This window comes from Scyliorhinus torazame, chromosome 11 (assembly GCF_047496885.1).
Source record: "Scyliorhinus torazame isolate Kashiwa2021f chromosome 11, sScyTor2.1, whole genome shotgun sequence".
NCBI classification, from domain to species: domain Eukaryota; kingdom Metazoa; phylum Chordata; class Chondrichthyes; order Carcharhiniformes; family Scyliorhinidae; genus Scyliorhinus; species Scyliorhinus torazame.
This window is the reverse complement of record NC_092717.1, coordinates 36,465,731-36,486,959: the sequence shown is the minus strand read 5'-3', so window position 1 is coordinate 36,486,959 and position 21,229 is coordinate 36,465,731.

Sequence of the window (21,229 nt, the reverse complement as noted above, 5' to 3'; positions counted from 1 at the left end):
CATGTATTTAGTGGTGGCTATCGGCTGCATCTTTGTGGGCCTAGCTATCCTTAAATGTGTGATGGGTAGAATGCGGGGTGCACTGGATCAGATCAACGCCCCAAAAAACTTAACTGTTAAAATCCATGAGGGTGCAGCAGATGAGGGGGGGCTAAGCCAGGAATTGGAAATGCAGCGACGGATCTTTTTAGATGAGGAACCGTAGCTATGGATTGGGTAGTCCGGTTATCATGGAATGATAAAAGGAGGGAATGACGAATGTGATATAAAATAGTTACTTTAGAGATATTAGTTAATGTAATGTAGAGGTAGGCCAGTTTAATTCTGGTGAGTTCACAGACAAAGGATTTCAGACCGCATGGAAAAGCAGGAAGAGGTGTGTCCACCAAAGCAGGAGAAAAGGATGCTGAGTAATAGGGGCCAGAGGAAGGGATTGGAAGTGAGCCAATCAGAATAGATCAAACAGGTCAGGAGGGATATAGGATGACCTATGGGCGTCGAGTATGTGAAACTTGATGCCATTTGAATGTATCAGTACAGATTCCTTTGTCTTATGTCCTCACTTGATTCCAGAAGTCCATGGAGCAGAATGTGCTTCATGCTCCTAGGAATTGAGGAAAGCTTGCAAGCTGAATAAAATAACTAATGCTGTACCTGCAAATCCATCTCGACTTTTATTGAGGCCAGACTGACGGGTAAAGAAACTTGGGATTCAACACACCCTCCCATGATTCTGCAGTCCCCATGGCCGGAAATCACATGGGCAAGGTCCACTTGTGGTCTCTACAATCGTGAACCTGATGTGGTAGACCTTGCGATGGACCAAGGAGGCAACTGTTGCCCCCATGGCCCACCACGAGGTCCACCACATGAGGGCCACGATGGGACAGACCATCCATGCCCATCCAAGGCCAAAGCCCCCCTCCTCCCCAGCGCACAGTGGCCCCGCCACTCCCCCATCACTAATCTATTACAGGTGTCCCTGTGGGCGTCTCCCTATTACAAGGTGTTTCTGTGGGGGGGTCTCCCTATTGCAGGGTGTCCCTGTGGGGGGTCTCCCTATTACAGGTGTCCCTGTGGGTGATCTCCCTATTACAGGCGGTCTCTGTGTGTGGTCTCGCTCTTACAGGTGTCCCTGGGGGGGATCTTCCTATAACAGAGGTCCCTGTGGTGGTGGGGGGGGGAGGGTATCCATATTACAGGGTTCTCTGTGGGGCATCTCCCTATTACAGGGATCTCTATGGGCGTGCCTCCTTATTACAGGGGGCCCTGTGGGGGTCTCCCTATTACAGAGGTCCCTGTGGGAGTCTCCATATTACAGAGGTCCCTGTGGGGGGGGTCTCCCTCTTACAGGAGCCCTTGTGGGGGCTCACCTTATTACAAGGGTCCCTGTGGGAGGTCTCCCTATTACAGAGGTCCCTGTGAGGGGTCTCCCTATTACACAGGTCCCTGGGGGGGGTCTCCTGGTTACAGGAGCCCCTGTGGGGATCTCCTTATTACAGGGGTCCCTTGGGAGGTCTCCCTATTACAGGGGCCCCTGAGGGGGTGTCCCTATTACAGGGGTCCCTGTGGGAGGTCTCCCTATTACAGGGGCCCCTGTGGGGGTGTCCCTATTACAGGGGTCCCTTGGGAGGTCTCCCTATTACAGGAGTCCCAGTTGGGGTGTGGCATGGGGTGCTCGGTCTGGTAGAGGAGGCGTGCACTGTTGCGGGGGGCGAGGCCCTCGGATGGACTTGGATGGTCTCTGCCAGAGTGCTTCTGGTATGGTGGACCTCAGCGTGGGCCCATTGCAAGGTCCACCATGTAAGGGCCACGCTGGTAAAAACCACAAGTGATCTACACCACGTGATTCAGGGCCGTGCGATTGGAGAATAACAGGAGGCCAGAGCATAGGGCAGCGGGCCCGCTAAATAGGTTCAAATGGATCATTAAGGCCCATTTGCATTTATTTACATCCTCCTGCCAGTGCTCATCGTGGACCTCGTTCACACCACCAGCAGGGTGTTGGACCCTAGGAAAGTTAGGTTTGTGTGGATTGTCGTGGTCAATTTTTAATTATTCAGATGCCTGTGTTGTGAAAATTCCAGTTGTGTGGTCAGGGTTACCAGTAGAAACTCAGTTTATCAAATCCTACATTGTTTTGTCTTCCCTGACCACAGAACAATAGAATCCCTATTGTGCAGAAAGAGAGCATTCGGCCCATCGAGTCTGCACCGACCCTCTGAAAAAGTACCCGACATTGGCCCAGTCAAAAACGGGTGCAAGGATTAAACCTAATCCTTCCATATGGATGTACATCACATCTGGCAAGTGTAAATGAGCCACATTATGAGTGTGAATAATTGTCTTCAGCTGTTGTTGCTGTCGCAGAATAACTCTTTTTTCCTGAAAACCATTGATTATGGCCATATTTCTTTGTACATGTTCCTTCACAGTTGGAACATTACTCATCCAAGCGAGTGATGAGTATGCTATCACATTCCAGACTTGAGCCTCATAGATGATGGAAGGGCTTTGGTGAGTCAGGAGGGGTTCATTGCAGAATTCCCAGCCTGTGATGTGCTCTTGTCTTCACAGTATTTGTATAGCTGGAGCAGTTAAGTTTCTTGTCAATAGTAATTCCCAAGAACATCGAAAGTGGAGTATTCAATGGCTTCTCAACTGCCTCCACTTTCAGGCGGATGGCTGTGGCCCTAGAGAAGGTGCCTGATTTGCGAATATATAATAAAATAGTGGAGGCAATGAGTGTAATTTTTGGCAATAAAATTATTCTGTACTTTAGAAGACTGCAAGTTTAGTTCTCACAGCTTATCAGAACAAAGAACAAAGAAAAGTACAGCACAGGAACAGGCCCTTCAGCCCTCCAAGCCTGTACTGATCATGATGCCCTAACTAAAAAAAATACTTCTGCTCAAAGAACAAAGAAAAGTGAAAGGGCAGGATTCTCCGGCCTCCCAGCCGCGTGTTTCCCGATGGCAGAAGCAGGAAATCCCACCACCAGCGAACAGCCCAAAAGTTCTGACCAATGTACTCTAAAACCCTTATTGACATCACTGTCTCTAATCGGGTGCAGCTATCTATTAAAGTTTAGTTCATCTGAGATGACAGATAGGATTCTAAAATGTCTATAAACATATCTCTTTGCTTCAGTTCCTATTTCTCAATGCATAAGGAAAGCAGAAAAAGACATATTGCCATTTCCGTTGAAATGCAAAGGATGAGACTTGGCAGAATTTTATGATCCTTGATCTCCCAAGAGCGATTAAAGTTAATGGATAGAAAATTGTGGGTAGTGGGTGTATAATCTCCCAATCTTGTGGTCAAGGCTCTTTGCCAGTAAAATGAACTAAGAAACACAGTGCTTTTATTCTCGAACAAGTTCGAGCAAATGCCTCATATTGTTACAATTTGGCTGCTCTGTTTAATGCACGTCAGTACCACGGAATTGCTATGGCACAGAAGGAGGCCATTTCGCCCATCTTGTCTCTTCTACTTCTCCAAATGAGCAGGTCGCGTAGCCACCCCCCCCCCCCCCCCTTCTCCTCCTTGTCCTGCAACCCTGTGCATTCTTTCTTTTTAACAAACAGTATAGCTCCTTTTCGAATGCTTGAATTGAACCTGCCTGTACCCCAGTCTCAGACAGACCATTGCAGATCCTAACCACATACTACACGGAAAGGAATTTCCTCATACCACTCACTGTTGATTCTTTTACGAATTACTTTAAATCTGCCCCCTCTTAACGTAAACCTTTCATGGGTGGTGTCAATTTCTCCCTATTTAATCTGTCCCCTCCCCTCTTGATTTAGAATATCTCTATCAAATCCCCTCTCAGCCTTATTTTGCTCAGAAAAACACTCCAAAGTTCCCCAGTCTATCTTCACAATTGAAGTTCCTCATCCCAGGACTCTCTCTGCTCCTCTCCCTCTCTGCCTGGCTTATCCATGGACCGGTCAAAGCTCAGTGAATTTGAGCTTCTGTGGGATAGTCCTTCTTTAAACCTTCAAGCCCCTGACACAAAAATGAACCCTAATTTTCTATCAAGAAAGCTCCACCTGTGAAGTGCATAATTTCTTTGCAAGAGACAATTAAACTGTGATGGTTTTGTACCCATGATATATCTGCTATCTTGCCTTCCTCGTTTTATTCCTCTTATTCTCCTTTCTATTTTTAATACCTTTCCTATTATTAATTTCTGCGTAATATATCCCAGACTATCTTTTTGAATTGCAACAGGAAATGCTGGAAAACATGCCTCTACATTTGCTGTATTTTCTGTTTTGTAAGAGCATTTCCTGTTTATTTTCTTTGTTCTCATTTATTTTGTTGCATTATCTTGTGGTAGTCGGTATTAGAGGTATTACGGTACCTGTAATGCTGTAAGACCATTGGTGTAGGAGGTACTGTTTTCATTGGTTAAGCCTGCCTGCTGGTTCAGCCCAGTAAGGCGGAGTATAAGAGCCCGTGTCTCCCCAGCAGCTGCCTTCTGTACCTGTGCTGCTGGGGGAAACATCTAGTCTAATAAAGCCTTCAATTGTCTCCAATCTCGCTTCTGGAGTTATTGGTCGAGCATCAATTTATTACACTAGATTTTAAAGAATGGAGCTCCGAATCAAGCCGTATTGTCTGCAACTCAGCGGCAACCTTCAAGCACTGGCTGGCGTGTTTCAATGGATATCTCAGGATGGCCACAATTACACCCACGGAGGACCGGAAAATGCAAGTTCTGCACTCGAGGGTGAGCCCAGAGATCTACACTCTCATCGAGGATGCGGAGGATTTCGAGGCCGCAATGAATCTGCTGAAAGGACACTATATTTGCCCTGTAAACCAGGTCTACGCCCGACATCTACTAGCGACGAGGTGACAAATCCCTGGGGAATCGCTGGAAGAGTTCTACCGTGCGCTCCTGGTGTTGGGGAGGAACTGTAACTGCCCGCAAGTTTCAGCCAGCGACCACACAGAACTTTTGATCTGGGACACATTTGTTGCTGGTATGCTGTCCTCCCAAATCCACCAGCGATTGCTGAAGAAAGAGACACTAGGCCTCAAGGAGGCACGGGCCCTTGCTAGCTCCCTGGATGTGGCCTCACAAAATGCCGTGCTTACGTCCCCGACCGCGCGGTAGCCCCTTGGGCAGCGTGGAACCCCCCCCCGTGACGACTCCGATGCATCCCCCATCCTCCCACAAGTTTGTGCTGCGAGACTGCCAGGCAACCCCAGGGGTCCTGCTGCTATTTTTGCGGGCAAGCCAAGCACCCCCGACAGTGCTGTCTGGCTCGCTCATCCCTCTGCAAAGGATGCAGCAAAAAGGGCCGCTTTGTGGCGGTATGCCAGGCCCGGGCAGTCGCTGCGGTCTCCAGAGGTGACTTGGGACCGCCCAGCCAGCAGGCGCCGCCATCATCCTCCTTCAGAGCCACGTGTGGCCTCCGGGCGCCGCCATCTTGTCTCTCGGACACCACGTGTGATGGATGGGCGTCGCCATCTTGTGCAGCCCCAGACATGTGTGACCAGTGGGTGCCGCCATCTTGGCTGGACTGTCAGGACCCCGACTCAGATGACCACACACCGCCCGAGGAGAACATCCAACTTCTGCCACGACTAGCCTCGGTGACCCTAGACCAGTCTCGGCCCCGAACACTCTCGACTGCAACGACGACCATGCTCATCAATGGGCATCAAACATCCTGTCTGATCGACTCTGGGAGCACAGAGAGTTTCATACACCCCAACACGGTAAGGCGCTGTTCTCTCCCCGTTCACCCAGTTAACCAAAAAATCTCCCTGGCCTCCGGGTCTCATTCAGTGGAGATCAAGGGGTTCTACATAGCGAACCTCACGGTCCAGGGAAGGGAGTTTAAAAATTACCAGCTCTACGTCCTTCCCCATCTCTGCGCTGCCACACACCTAGGGTTAGATTTTCAATGCAACCTCCAAAGCTTAAACTTTAAATTCGGCGGCCCTATAACCCCCCTCATTGTCTGCAGCCTCGCGACCCTCAAGGTCGATCCGCCTTCCCTGTAATTTCACCTGTGTTGCGACACTGGGTCAAGTGGGTCTGAAATTGACCATGCACTAGTCCAGTGTTTGGTGGCAGTTCTAATATCACATTTCAAGATTTGTAGATTTTTAAAATCTCATTTATACAGTTCCTAGATCTTGCAGTATTGCTGTTAAACAATGGGGAAGAAGTATTTATTGTACCTTCAAATCAGACACCATAGGCCCAATTTACCTCGGTGAAACTGAATGGTTTTTGAGTGAGTTTAAATCTCACTAGCAACTCTCAGAAGCCAAATACCCTCTGTGGTCTAGACTTTCATTTATATTTGCAAGAAATACTGATACATAAAGATCCAGATGTTTTGAAAGCACTTTCTGAGCTTTGTGGTTTTTTTTAAATTTTGGAGCCTTAAATTCTATTCGAGCTTTCGTACTTGTCCTTCGGCTGTGCTACTGATCTTTGTGATTCTTTTTTGCCTTTTTAGTTATTTGTAGAAAATGTAGAAAATCTTCTTCAGTCTCCAAAGGCCTCACAGATTAATCACCACGCAGAGTAAGGGAGAATTTTGACATGGGTGTGGTGTGTGGGCATGGTTCAATCAGGAAAGGTTCTGAAAGCCGGTTCCCAACCCACTGACTTCCAGGTGGGGGACAAAGAATGGACAGCCAACCAGTTTCCAGAGGTGGGTCGTATGTTAAATTTGATACTGAGCCCGGTGGCTGCCGATTTAACCGACTCTGTGGGTTTTACAGTGTGCAGACGGGTTTCCCAGTTACGTGCCTTCACAACACGCTGGGCCAGGAGGAGTACGGAATCATAGAATGGATACAATGCAGAAGGAAGCCATTCGACCCATTGAGTCCATGCCAGTTCTTTACCACAGCAGTGTAGTCAATTCCCCTAGCCTTGCACTTTATTCCCCCCTTCAGTTGATCAAAAAAAATCTCTTTTGAAAGTCAGAATTGAACCTGTCTCTACCAGATTGCTCATTCCAGATCTTGACCCCTCTCTGGATCGTTCCCCTCATGTTACCTTTAATTCTTTTCCCAATCTCCTTAACTTGGTGTCCTCTGGTTCTTGCCCCTTCGCCAAGTGGAACAGCATGTTTTCTCTGTCAACTCTGTGTAGCCCCCTCATGATTTTGAACACAGAAATTAAAGCTCTCCAACATCTCTTTTCGAAGGAGAATACCCCAGCTTCACCAATCTATTACATAGCTGAAGTTTCTCATCCCTGGAGCCATTCTTATAAATCTGCACCCTCTCTAAGGTCTTCATTACCTTCATAAAGCCTTGGCACCAATCACCTTGATAAATATGCATGTATACGCATATCTATACAAACATACAAACACATAAAGTTACAAATATATATGTGCATATAATACAAATACACGCTTTAGGCTTTGCTTTAACTATACTTCCATATGAAGTAATTTTGAATTGATCTAGATCTGAATATAACTATGTTACTCCGTGATTGCATCTGCACAGGCACCCAGTATATCATGGAAGCAATTGCATTTCACTTTCTGTGAGAAATGAATAAATGTAGCAGGCGGCCTCCAATTTAGCGAGTGACATCACTGCTGTTGCCCACAATACAATTATCAATTACAATATATTTCTTTCTTCAAAATGCTGTTCTGAAGTCTACAGCATTTTTAAATGTTCTGTTGCTGAAAACTCATCAATCTCCCTTTCTCTGAGGTGTACAAAGCAGAGCCTCTTTTATATCGAACCATGTGCTTTTTTAAAATGAGAATCTTATTAAAAATTGGCAATCCTTGCTTCGTCAAACAGACACAGTATATAATAGAGGACAAATATCTGCCCATTTCTGAAATTCTGGATGAAGTCAGGCGGAATAGTATTTCATTACGGCTCACATAAAAACAATATGGATCAATTAAATCTCCAAACATTACGAACGGTTTGCAGGATAAGATTGACTGGACAGACTTGCATGTGGACTGATAATGATGTTCCTATTGTGGGGCTCTCAGGAGTAAATCGCATTGTAGAAGTCTGCCATTGGATATATGTATTTCCCTTGGCAGAGGACTGGGGGGAAAAATTATCGCGGGCCCGGATCAGGACCCCAATTTGTTATGGGATTCCGGGTGAGAACCCAATTTTTACATTGTAAAATTGTGAGGAAGTATTACTGCTCCACAGGAGTAACGCTGTCCTGTGGCGAGTTTTTTAAATGAAACACACAATTAAACACATTATCAACAAATAAAATAGCTTACATCGATCAGTTACAACATTTTACTTGTTTACGAGCCCTGCTTTTCTCTATCTCTATATATATATATTTCACATTCCACTCAAGCAAACCAACTTCGCTTGAATACCACTCATGGATAAAAACAAGGGTTTCCATTTGCTAATATTGGTACAAAGTCTTTTCGAGAGAGAGTTCTTTAAAGAGCAAAGTGAGCCCTGTCTGCCCAGCTTGGTGTTCCAGAAGCAACAAATAAACCTGCCCCCACCTCCATTAACTATGTCACCTGCAATCCAAAAGCATACCATAGTCTTGAACCTTGTTCCAAAAAGTTACATTGCCCCTGCAAAAATCAGTGGTCATGATTCAGCGGACTGGAGTTTTTTTTATCTTGGGGAGTTTCTCCCCGCCAAGGCTGCACGTCGAGGGATTCCTTGCTGCCGAGCTGAAAGCAGCAAAGGCTCCTCGCAGATCGGGGCACCATTTTGACCAGCTGCCCCGATCCTCCTCCGCCCCCTGCCTCCCTCCACCCCCTTTTCAGGCTCACTCCCATGCTTTTTGATCCCCCTTCATCCTTCCCAACATTGGGGAGATCCCCCAGAATCCCCTTACCCCACGTCTACTCCACAAGGCCCCCACCGCCGTCCCAACCGCTGGCAGTGCCAGCCTGGCACTTTGGCACCCTAGCAGTGCCCCTGGCAGTGCCACCCTGGCAGTACCAGGTCATAGAATATCATAGAATTTACAGTGCAGAAGGAGGCCATTCGGCCCATCGAGTCTGCACCGGCTCTTGGAAAGAGCACCCTACCTAAGGTCAACACCTCCACCCTATCCCCATAACCCAGTAACCCCGCCCAACACTAAGGGCAATTTATCATGGCCAATCCACCTAACCTGCACATCTTTGAACTGTGGGAGGAAACCGGAGCACCCGGAGGAAACCCACGCATACACAGGGAGGATTTGCAGACTCCGCACAGTGACCCAAGCCGGAATTGAACTTGGGACCCTGGAGCTGTGAAGCAATTGTGCTATCCACAATGCTAACGTGCTGGGGTGATGGTGCCTGGGTGTCAGGGGAAGCACCATGGTGTCACCCTATCCTGTCCCCGACCACTCAGGGGTTTCCAATGGCCTGGGGGACACAGGCACTTGGTCGACTTTGTGTAGACCAGTGCTACACAGTGCCCTGGCGATGTCTCCCAGGCACGGCCGGTGAGTCCTGGGCGCTGGGTGAATCCGGCGTCCGAGTATTTAAATGGGCACGTAGGCTGACTTAAATATTCTCAGGTCTGGATCTCGCCGAGCGAGATTGCTCCAGGTGGACCAAGTCAAGTGACTCCTGATTGGCTCGGCACCCGGCAAGGAGCCCATTTGGGACTCATGCACGATTCACCTGCTGTGCCCGGATCTGCGCCGGGTGCAATGAGGTTGCTGAATCTTGCCCAAAGATTGATCTCCCTTTGTAATCACAGCAAAAATACGAAATGCAAACTTTCAAATATGAAAGTTCCTCACATTCGTCACATCACAATCCCCCCCACCCCTCGGCAAAATAAAAATAAACCAGCAATATGAAATGCAGGCTCCATTTTCCAAAGCCTTTTCAAGTGAATATACTAGTCATCTGTGCAAATTTAGAATCAGTATAGTCCATTTCAGTCTTTCTTTCTCAACCCTTTTCCCTGTCAAAAATCTATCGAACATCAGCGTTGTGCTGTTGCTGCAACTCGAGCTTCACCTCACGAAATTTTGCTGTCAGCATCTTTGTCTTCGTCTCTAACATTTTCTCCTGCAATCGAACCAGAGTCTGCTCATTGCAGAATGTGCTCACATTTCCCAGACTTGAGTTTGGCAAAATCCGAGACAGAGGTATTGGTTTCTCCCGCAAATATCGTCTCCAAAGATGTTGGTATTCTATATAGGCAGCATCTCAGCCCGCTTCTTTCAATAGCAAAAAAGGCAATTTATCCAGACTTTACTCTTGATCAGGCTTCCAACGTGACAAATCGGTTTCTCGCCCTCTCGAAGGGAATGCTGTACATCATGAGTATTGAAGGTGATATTGCTGGGCTAATCACAAACTGGCTTCAGGGTGTTTATGAGCAGTTTGAAAGAGAACAAAGCTGGATTAGCAGAGCCTGCCCTAGACAGCTATCGACAAAGGCAGTCGTTTGTGACTCCTAATCTCCAATGTGGTGCGAATGACCCCACCATTAACTTGTCCAAAACTCAATGGGTTTCAACCAGGGGCCTCTTTCGCCAAATAACTCACCATGTCACCTGATGAATATGTCTGAACTTTAATTGTACAGTTTTTGTATTTTATGTTCAGTCACTGTTTGACCTCAGAAGAGAAGCAGGACTCCAGACAGCAGCCTGTCTCTGTCTATCATTTACCATCTAACAGGTAGTAGCAGAAAGAACTCTGCCCGGGTTTAAAATTTGCCGAGCTCTCATCTACATTGTGGACTACTCACTTCTACAAAGATGGATCACTCTGCAACAGTCAACCTGCAACCCTCTAAAGGAGTAGGCCATTTAACTTTTGATTCTGGACTCTGGACTCAGGTAAAACCTTAACCCATATTTTTCTTGTGGTTTTGCCCTGTACCCCTTTCATTCCCTCTTTTATTGTACGAGTGTAAAAAGGGGTGGGCATTGTAAAAACCACTTCCCGTCTGTCAAATAAACCAACCCTCTTATTTTACCTTATCTCAACTTTGCTGTGGGACTATTAATCGAGCTGAGGTCTTGTGGCACCCCTACCTCAGGACCGGAAGCTTCAGGTTCAAGTCCAATGCCAGGCAGGACTTGGTGGTCACAGAAGGAGCGTTCATAACATGTTTCCACGTACTAATAATCCTTCCTCCACTTGGGAATCATTCCACCGCTTCCCAACTATTTAGCAAAACGAAAAACGGTGCACATGTGACGATCTCCTTAAATAGGTAATAGAGGTTTGGGTGACGCAACTAAAGGGGCGGGGAACATATATCGCCATTGCTAAAGGGAAAAATCAGAAAGCAAAAACACACATTTCTGTTTCGTGAGAAGAAAATCAGGAATGTTAAAAATATCCCGCTTCCTTCCACAACAATTTTCATGGTGACCAAACCAGATTATTAAAACCTGCAAAACTAATAGCAAGAATAATTTAAATCAATATAGTGCACTTTGTCATGTTGGGTGTTCCGATACACAAATGAACCAACACGGGTGTAGATGGTACAACTCTGTTTTATTATTCTGTACAATAACAACTGTTAACTTCTGGCTGTGGTTCGTACTTCACCAGTTAACCTGTGGACCCAGCCCTAGCACTATCTTAGTGAGGCACTCAGCACATGGTGTATGTCTGAGTGGCACGCTGTGAGCTCTGTGCTCTGAGCAATCTCCTGCTGGAATGAGCGGGAACTGTGGCGTTCCCTGTTTTATAGTGCGTGTGCTCTCACTGGTGATTGGATGTGATGTTGTGTGTGTGTTGATTGGTCCGTCTACCTGTCCATCAGTGTGTGTGTGTGATTGCACCATGATATGTTAATATGGATATCATGACACACTTAATATTAGAAAATATACCAGAGCACTTAACAAAAGTTTAATCAGACAAAAATGAAGACCAAGGCAAAGAAACACATATTAAGGAGGGACATGAGGGTTAAAAGCTTACTCAATGAGGTCAGCTTCAGTTGGTCCCTTAAAAAGGAACAAGTAGGGAAAGATGCAGAGAGGTTTATGAGGGAATTCCACAGTGCCGGACCTAGATGGTTGACAGTGGGCAAAGTGGCAAAGAAGGGTGGTTAGAGGATGCTGAAGAATGGCAACCGTGACATCCCTGCTGACACCAAGATCCTCATTTACAAGGTGGTTGTCCGCCCAACTCTTTTAAAGAGCTCAGAAATCTGGACTACCTACTGATGCCACCACAAAGCCCTGGAGAGGTACCAACAACACTGTCTGAGATGGATTCTCTGCATCAGCTGGGAGGACAGGCGTACTCACATCAGTGTCTTTGAAGGAGCCAAGAGCACCAGCATCGAGGCCATGATCGTCCAAAAGCAACTCTGCTGGACCGGTCGTGTGCTTAGGATGTCAGAGTCCCGATTGCCAAAGCAACTCTTCTTTGCCAGCTCAAGCAAGGCAAGAGGCGATCAAAGGAAGCGCTTCAAAGACACCCTGAAGGCTTACCTCAGAAAATGTAACACAGACCAAAATGCCTGGGAGACACTTGCACAGAAGGTACCTACTTGGAGGAACCTCCTGATCAAAGGGACACAATTCTTCAAGGACACCCGACAGCAAGAGGAGGCCCAGAAAAGGAGCCTGAGAAAAGAATACCCACGATCTAGATTCCAAGACTGATCCCACATCCTGGAAACACCTGCCAAGTGTGCAGTCAAAGGTGCATTTCTAAGATCGGCCCATCAACCATGCAAGAACCCACAGAACCAATGAACAGTAATACAGAGTTTCTTAGGTGGACAATTATACTCATTAGCAAGTGATCACCCAAGAAGAAGAAGAATCCAGAGTCCAAGGACAGGGGAGTTGTGCACAAAGGAAGATGTAAATTTAGGTTCATTGGTAGCACTCTTGCATCTGAGTCAGAAGGTTGTGATTTCAAGCTCCATTACAGAGACATGTGAGCACATAACCCAGGCTGATACACCAGTGCAAAGCTGAAAGAGTGTTGCTCTGTTGGTTGTACCATCTCAAATCTCTGCAAACATAAAGGGCAGAATTCTAATGCAACAAACCAGCTGATGATGTGGCCCTAGCCCTAATTCACTCCAGAGTTTGGCACCCGGGAGAAGGGGACGACCTCGAGTCCGACTCCCAAACCACCAACCCCTTTGCGACCCTGGTCGCAACAGAGAACTGATGTTTAAAGGAAACGCTTGGGAGAAGTGTTGTCCTTCCTGATGGAACCTGCAGGATGTTTTACGTTGTTCGTACGTTTGTTTTGTGTTGTTCGTCCGACAGGAGAAGTTTTTTTCCAGCCGCTTGTTCAGCGGAACTAGCTTGTCTGCAGACACTTCAGCTGATACCGGTTCGGGTACCAGACGCCCGATCGTAGCTGCTCTTGTGATTCAAGGATAGAATCACTGTAGCAACCCCACCACGATGACTACATTTTTGCCCGTTCTTGTCGGTTGCTCAGGCAGTGGAGAAATGGCGTGAGACCCGCCCTGCCTGGGGCCCCCCCTCGTTGGTCAAACACGCTCGGGTAGGGGAGATACGGCATTGGTAGCCGTCCTACCCGGGGACTCCATCCAAATCTTACCCGTCGCGGCCCATACGCACCTCATTTGGCATTTTTCATTTCAAAAAGTTTTATTTGTTTAGGCGACCTTTAGGTTGCTGCCATATGCTATTTACATCCTGGAACATTTGGATGGTAAATCAGCACTGGTCCGTCATTGGGAATTGTGCCGTGTCCTAAAATTTGTTTTTGGAAAAAAAAAATGAGGGAGTCACACATAGTGACCAATTATAAGGGAATAATTGGCCCCAAAAGGTCAGACACACTAACACACCGGACATTAAACCAAGGTAGTTACAGATACTAAGCTTGTTTATACAGAACTCCAGAGGCTCCAGGACCGGAGAAAACAAAGAACACGAGAAGGAAAAGGAAAGAGGACAGCCAGGACAGCCATGAGGACTTCTTTCATCGTGCTCAACATCTTTTTTATGAACACTTGGTTGCGCGGGAACGCGGACCCCATTACTTCAAACCTCCCTGCCGTTAATGTTTCACTGCCCCGCAGTACCCAAAGCCCAGTCACCAGCGACACTGCATCTTCCTGGTGTGCCAGGTTCATAACCTGGTACTCCCTGTCCTACGTGATTGAAGCACTGTTAGCATTGGCAATACTCTGCTGTGCAGTGCAGACTATGCGGCTCCGCAAATGGAGAAGGAGAGCGTACCGTGCTCGAACCCCAGTATATCGGATCCGATCCCCTATATTCGGTTATGACCAGACCCCCGACCCCCACGACCTATAACAAAATAATAAAGAGCATGCACTTGCATTATTACTGTAAATAAAAAGATGTACAAAACTTTTCATGAAAAAAAAAGCCAGGAAAAAGTATATTAAATGTTGTGATTGTTGTTGTATGTTTTAGGAAGATAGGATAATGCAATGTTTAGTGAGTATGGTGTATTTAGGTAAAATTAGAGGTTCCAAGTTTGTTATTTTGTAAATGCATGTCCCTGCCTGACATAGCGCCCTTAGAACTGTTTAGGTGAAAATTTTTGTGCATAGCTAGGGTCAGAGCAGAGGCCATGTAGGAGGTGCCCCCTCCCGGTCAGGGAATGGAAAGAACAAAATTTATGTGATCCTTCACGCTTCGTGTTAGGATCACAAGCAGGGTATGGAGCCACCTAAAATGGCTGATTCCCGAGTAAAATGGTCAAACCCCGATCTAAAATGGCGAACAAAAGAGGCTGATGGGAAAATCAGCCAACAGGACTCAAACGGACAGCTGCAAGCAAAACAGTGTATTCGGCTCTGGGGAAGTCGGCCCAGACCGATACCTGCAACCATTAACAGCACATCAACCCAGCCATCTGCATACTAAGCAGCCATCCCCGGGAACAATTGCTACACATTAGCAACATAAAGCCGATCCAGACTTTTCGGCGCCAGCAGTGGCTGAGACAAAGAAAGGTGGACGACCACCCCCCGATCAAGAAATCGCCCCATTATTGGAGCATATCGAACCCAGTGATTGGGACCAAGTCCAATCACTTGGAACCAGGGTCAAGGTCCGCCCCGAGAGGCGGGAAGCCCCTGGGAACTATAAAAATAAGGGGCCAAGTTCAGATCGGCCCTTCTTCTCCTACTCGCAACCTTCGAGACCCTTCGAGAAGAAACAAATAAATGTTACTCCAGCGATCGCTACCAGATAGGTGCTCCAGACTATCGACTCATACCAGCCTTTTTGAATCCCGCAGGCCAGACCTAATTCGAGAGACCATTTGTTTCCCTGAACTGGTGGGCCATCACCAAAGTTAAGTATTGGCCTTTAGTGGTAGGTAATAGTCTAGAAATAGGATTATTATACAAGTATTTATTGCTGTATATAATAAATGATCGTTGATTTAACTTTTACTAAGCGGTGTGCTGCATTATTAATCATTACTTGAGCTTGAACCACGTGGCGGAATCAGAAAGACACCTGGCGACTCATGAGCAAAGGTGACAGAATAAGAGCTAATAAAACTAAGGCTAATAAGAGCAACAATATGATGATGTTATGGATGGCACGGCAGCACAGTGGTTAGCACAGTTGCTTCACAGCTCCAGGGTCCCAGGTTCGATTCCCGGCTTCGGTCACTGTCTATGCGGAGTCTCCACGTTCTTCCTGTGTCTGCATGTGTTTCCTCCCACAGTCCATGAGATGTGCAGGTGAGGTGGATTGGTCATGCTCAATTGCCCTTAGTGTCCAAAAAGATTAGGTGGGGTTACTGGGTTATGGGCATAGGGTGGAAGAGTGGGCTTAAGTAGGGTGGTCTTTCCAGGGGCTGGTGCAGACTCGATGGATCGAATGGCCTCCTTCTGCACTGTAAATTCCACGATTCACTGAATTATGCCAATCTTCATTCCAATGAATATTTAAATGAACATGAATTTATTTAAATTCTCCAGCCACCTGCCTTCTCCTTTATTTCCTCCTGAATTCCAAATGGATGTGAGAATGATATAATCAGGTTGAAAATGAGGAAAATTTGTCAACATAATGGTCGGATTTTTTAATGTGGAAATAATGTCTGTCAGGGGAAGAGGATGGAAACAGGGTATATCATATGCACTCAGGTTAGCTGATCTGTGTTGTGTGCAGCCATCATGGGCTTCTATGGTAGCCAGGTGAGTGACTGCTGGCTTCTTCGCCTCCTCCTCTGCTTCCTCAGAGGAGGTTGTTAGGTCTGGGCCTCTCCTGGAGATCCTTGATGGGACATGTTGAAGAATGGTCTCAGTTCTGTCCAGGCGTTGGGGCAGCACGGTGGCGCAGTGGTAGCACTGCAGTCTCACGGCGCCGAGGTCCCAGGTTCGATCCCCGCTCTGTCCATGTGGAGTTTGCACATTCTCCCCGTGTTTGCGTGGGTTTCGCCCCCACAACACAAAGATGTGCAAGGTAGGTGGATTGAACACACTAAATTGCCCCGAAATTGGAAAACATGAATTTGGTACTCTAAATTTTTATTTTTTTGAAAAAGTTCTGTCCAGGCGTCTGAATCACATCTGAAGGTGATGACGTGGTCTATGGTTATCCTTGAGGTCCTCCGGCTTTTGTTTTATGTATCTCCTTTGTGTCAGTGACATGCCTCCTCTCGTTTCCTCACCTCAGCCATATCCTCATGAGTTACCATTTGTCTCGAAGGAACCACCCATTTGTGCTGAAGGTACAATCTGTGATAAATGTGACTGTCATAATGTACACATCAGTATAGGATGGTGCAGAGACACACACTGACTGACACACTGCAAGACCAATCAACACACACAACACAGCAGCCAATCACCAGTTAGGGCACAGTCACTATAAAGACAGAGGGCACTAGTTTTCCCGTTCATTCGGGATGCAGCCTCTGAGACAGACAGAGCCCGCAGTCAGTAGCACAAACATCCACCATGTGCTAGCAGTGTAGGCTGGTCAGGTTAGGCATAGGTCTTCAGTCAATCTAACATAGTGTCGATCCACAGTGCAAGTATGTTTAACAGCTCTTAGTTAAATAAAATAGAGTTGTACTATTACAAGTGTTGGTAGCCTGTCTATGGTACTGCTAAGGTAAACGCAGTCTCCACAGATCCAGAGTACCCAACACATCATGGTACCAGTATGTGATGTTAGAGTTTAATAGACCTACCTTCAAGTGATCTGCCTTCGACCAGCAATCAGCCATCCGGTAGTATGGACAGCGTCCGCCCTCCCCCGCCGCTCCGCATCACCGGCAACCTCGGTGCGAACTGGAAAATCTTTAAACAATGATTCTAGCTATACCTCGAACCTCCAGACCTGGAAGCTGCTTCAGACGCCAGGAAGATTGCTCTCTTCCTTTCCATGGCCGGGGACCACGCCATCCATGTCTTCAACTCTCTCACTTTCGCTGAAGGTGAAGACAAGTCCAAGTTCAAGACAGTCCTGCTCAAATTCGACAGTCACTGTGACATCGAGATAAATGAAAGTTTTGAGCGCTATGTCTTTCAACAGAGTCTGCAGGGTAAGGATGAACCTTTTCAATCTTTCCTCACCCACCTTCGCATCCTCGCACAGGCCTGCAATTACGGCTCCACCTCCGACTCGATGATCCGTGACCAGATCATTTGCAATCGGACCTCCTACGCCAGCAGCTCCTCAAGGTTAAACAGCTCACCCTTGCGATTGCCATCGAGACCTGCGCTCTGCATGAACACGCCACTAACCGATACTCACACATTCAAGCGGCTGAAATGGCGCAGCCGAAGACCGCACTGCGCAGGCGCGCACTACGTATGACCGCACCGCGAATGCGCGGTGGCGCACCAAACGTTCTGACACGATGTGCGGCAACTGTGGCTCCGCCCACTTAAAGCGGAAATGTCCTGCAAAATCCCAACGCTGTCTCCAATGTGGCAAGCTTGGCCACTATGCAGCCCTATGCAGGTCTGCTCAACCTACTACCTCTCCTCGCTCCAACGAGCCACGCAGGGATGTCTGAACCATCCAGCCACCGGTCACCAATTCCGACTCCGACTTGATTCTCGACTTTGACACCGAGGACCCTAAAGCACCATTTTGGGTGGGCATCATCACCAAACACAAGATGCACCAGAAGGCAAAAGCCAAGACTTTCCCAATATTCAGTATTGATCCGGACGATGAGTGGTGTGTCACCCTCATGGTCAACCGATCCCGCATCCGATTCCGCCTGGACACCGGCGCTTCAGCCAACCTCATTGCGCGGTCTGACCTCGAAAGCATCCATGTCAAGCCTACCATCCTGCCATCCGCCTGCCAGCTTCTGGACTATAATGGTAATGGCATTGCTGCCAGTGGCTCTTGCCAGCTTGAAGTGTCGCACCGGTCATTAAAGGCTAACCTGCCATTTGAAATAATGGGATCCACTAAAGCCTCCCTGCTTGGTGCTCAGGCTGCAACCTTCTAAACCTTGTCCAAAGGGTTCACTCCCTGTCACCCGCTGATGCTTCCGCATCTCAGGACGCTGACTTTCGGACACAGGTGAACGCCATCATCACCCGATACCACGGTGTATTCGAGGGCATGGGCACACTCCCATACACTTATAAAATCTTGTTAAAACCAAATGCCACGCCTGTGGTGCACACACATCGCAGGGTACCAGCACCCCTCAAGGACCACCTCAAGCAGCAGCTGCAGGACCTCCAGGACCAGGGCGTAATTTCAAAAGTTACAGAACCGACTGACTGGGTCAGCTCTATGGTGTGCATGAAAAAACCATCCGGCGAATTAAGCAGATGAATTGATCCCAAGGACCTCAACTGCAATATTATGAGAGAACACTATCCTATTCCAAAGTGCGAAGAACTCACCTGCGAGATGGCTCGCGCCAAATTTTTCACCAAGATAGACGCATCCAAGGGGATCTGGCAGATCCAACTCGACGCATCCAGTCGGAAGCTCTGCACCTTTAACACCCCGTTTGGCCGGTATTGCTACAACCGGATGCCGTTTGGCATCATCTCTGCATCAGATGTGTTCCGCAGAATAATGGAGCAGATGATGGAAGGTATCGAAGCGGTTCACGTATATGTGGATGACATCATCGTCTGGTCTACCACCCGCAGGGGCACATTGATTGCCTCCAACGCGTCTTCCGAAGAATCCACGAGCATGGCCTCCGCCTCAAGAGGGCCAAATGTTCCTTTGGTCAAACAGAACTTAAATTCCTCGGGGACCACATTTCACAGTTTGGCGTGCAGCCGGATGCTGACAAGGTATCTACCATTAAGGCCATGAAGACACCGGAGGACAAGAAGATGGTCCTCCTCTTCCTGGGCATGGTCAATTTCCTGGAGAAATTCATCCCTAACCTCGCCTCCCACACCACGGCTCTCAGGAACCTGGTTAACAAGACGACCGAGTTCCAATGGCTCCCCGCCCACGAACAAGAATGGCGGGAAATCAGGGCGAAGCTGACCAAGGCCCCGGTTTTGGCCTTTTTCGATCCAGCCAAAGAAACAAAGATCTCCACGGATGCCAGTCAGTCCGGCATTGGAGCAGTGCTCCTTCAACGTGACGACGCCGCCTCATGGGCTCCTGTCGAATACGCTTCACGTGCAATGACGCCCACCGAACAGCACTATGCGCAAATTGAAAAAGAGTGCCTGGGCCTTCTTACCGGAGTTGTCAAATTCCATGACTATGTCTATGGACTCCCAAAGTTCACAGTCGAGACAGACCACAGGCCACTGGTCAATATCATTCAAAAAGACCTTAACGACATGACGCCGCGCCTGCAACGCATTCTCCTTAAACTCAGGCGGTACGACTTCGAACTCGTCTACACCCCGGGTAAGGAGCTCATCGTCGCCGATGCACTCTCCCGATCTGTCACCACACCCTGCGACCCAGCGGGCTTCGTGTGCCAAATTGATGCTCAAGTGGCATTCGCCGCATCCAATCTGCCAGCCACGGACGACCGACTCATCCAGATTCTTCATGAGACGGCCAACGATCCCCTGCTCCAACATGTCATGCGCCACCTGACAGACGGGTGGCTCAAAGGCCAATGCTCTAAATTCTATAACATTAAAGGTGACCTGGCGGTGGTAGATGGAATTCTACTAAAGCTGGACAGGATCGTCATTCCGCACAGCATGCGGAACCTCTTCCTTGAGCAGCTCCATGAGGGCCATCTGGGAGTGGAGAAATGCCACCGCCGGGCCCGTGAGGCAGTGTACTGGCCTGGAATCAATGAGGACATTGCCAACGCCGTTCTTAACTGCCCAACATGCCAACGTTTCCAGCCTGCTCAGCCAAGGGAGACCTTGTAACCCCATGAGTTGGTCACGTCCCCCTGGACCAAAGTGGGCATCGACCTGTTCCATGCACTTGGCCGGGACTACGTCCTCATAATGGACTATTTCTCAAACTACCCAGAGGTAGTTAGGCTACACAACCTCACCTCAACTGCGGTCATCCGTGCATGCAAGGAAACCTTTGTTCGCCATGGCATCCCACTCACGGTCATGTCCAACAATGGCCCTTGTTTTGCCAGTCAGGAGTGGTCCAATTTTGCCAAACGATACAACTTCACACATGTCACATCCAGTCCCCATTACCCCCAATCCAATGGCAAAGCTGAAAAGGAAGTGCACATTGTCAAATGACTCCTGTGCAAGGCGGCCGATGCAGGATCCGATTTTTACCTCGCCCTGCTTGCTTGCAGATCAGCTCCATTGTCCACCGGCCTGTCACCGGCTCAATTGTTGATGAATCGCACGCTGCGGACAATGGTGCCGGCCATTCAGATCCCGGACTTGGACAACCTTCCGGTCCTTCGTCGAATGCAGTTGTCTCAGGCCCAACACAAATCGGCGTATGACGCCCGCGCCACGGATCTCCCTGCTCTGGCTCCTGATGACAAGGTCCGTGTCCAACTTCCCGATGGTGGTTGGTCCGCCACCGCTGTGGTGCTCAGATAAGTGGCCCCCAGGTCATTTTTGGTTCACCTACAAGACGGCTCTGTTCTTCGCCGAAATAGGAGGGCACTACGACTCCTTCCTCGCTCACCACCAGATCATCATGTCCTGCCTCGCCGTCACGACGAACCCGTCACGGACTTTGCAGATCTCCCTTTCGCTCTGCCACCCTCTGAGTCTGACACAGTCCTGCCCATTCCAGAACAGGCGGACCCTGACCCACCCTTGAGGCGTTCAACCAGAATTCGTCGCCCACCTCAGAGACTGAATTTATGGACTCTTTGAACTCATGAACTGATTGTTTCGTTACCCTGTTTGA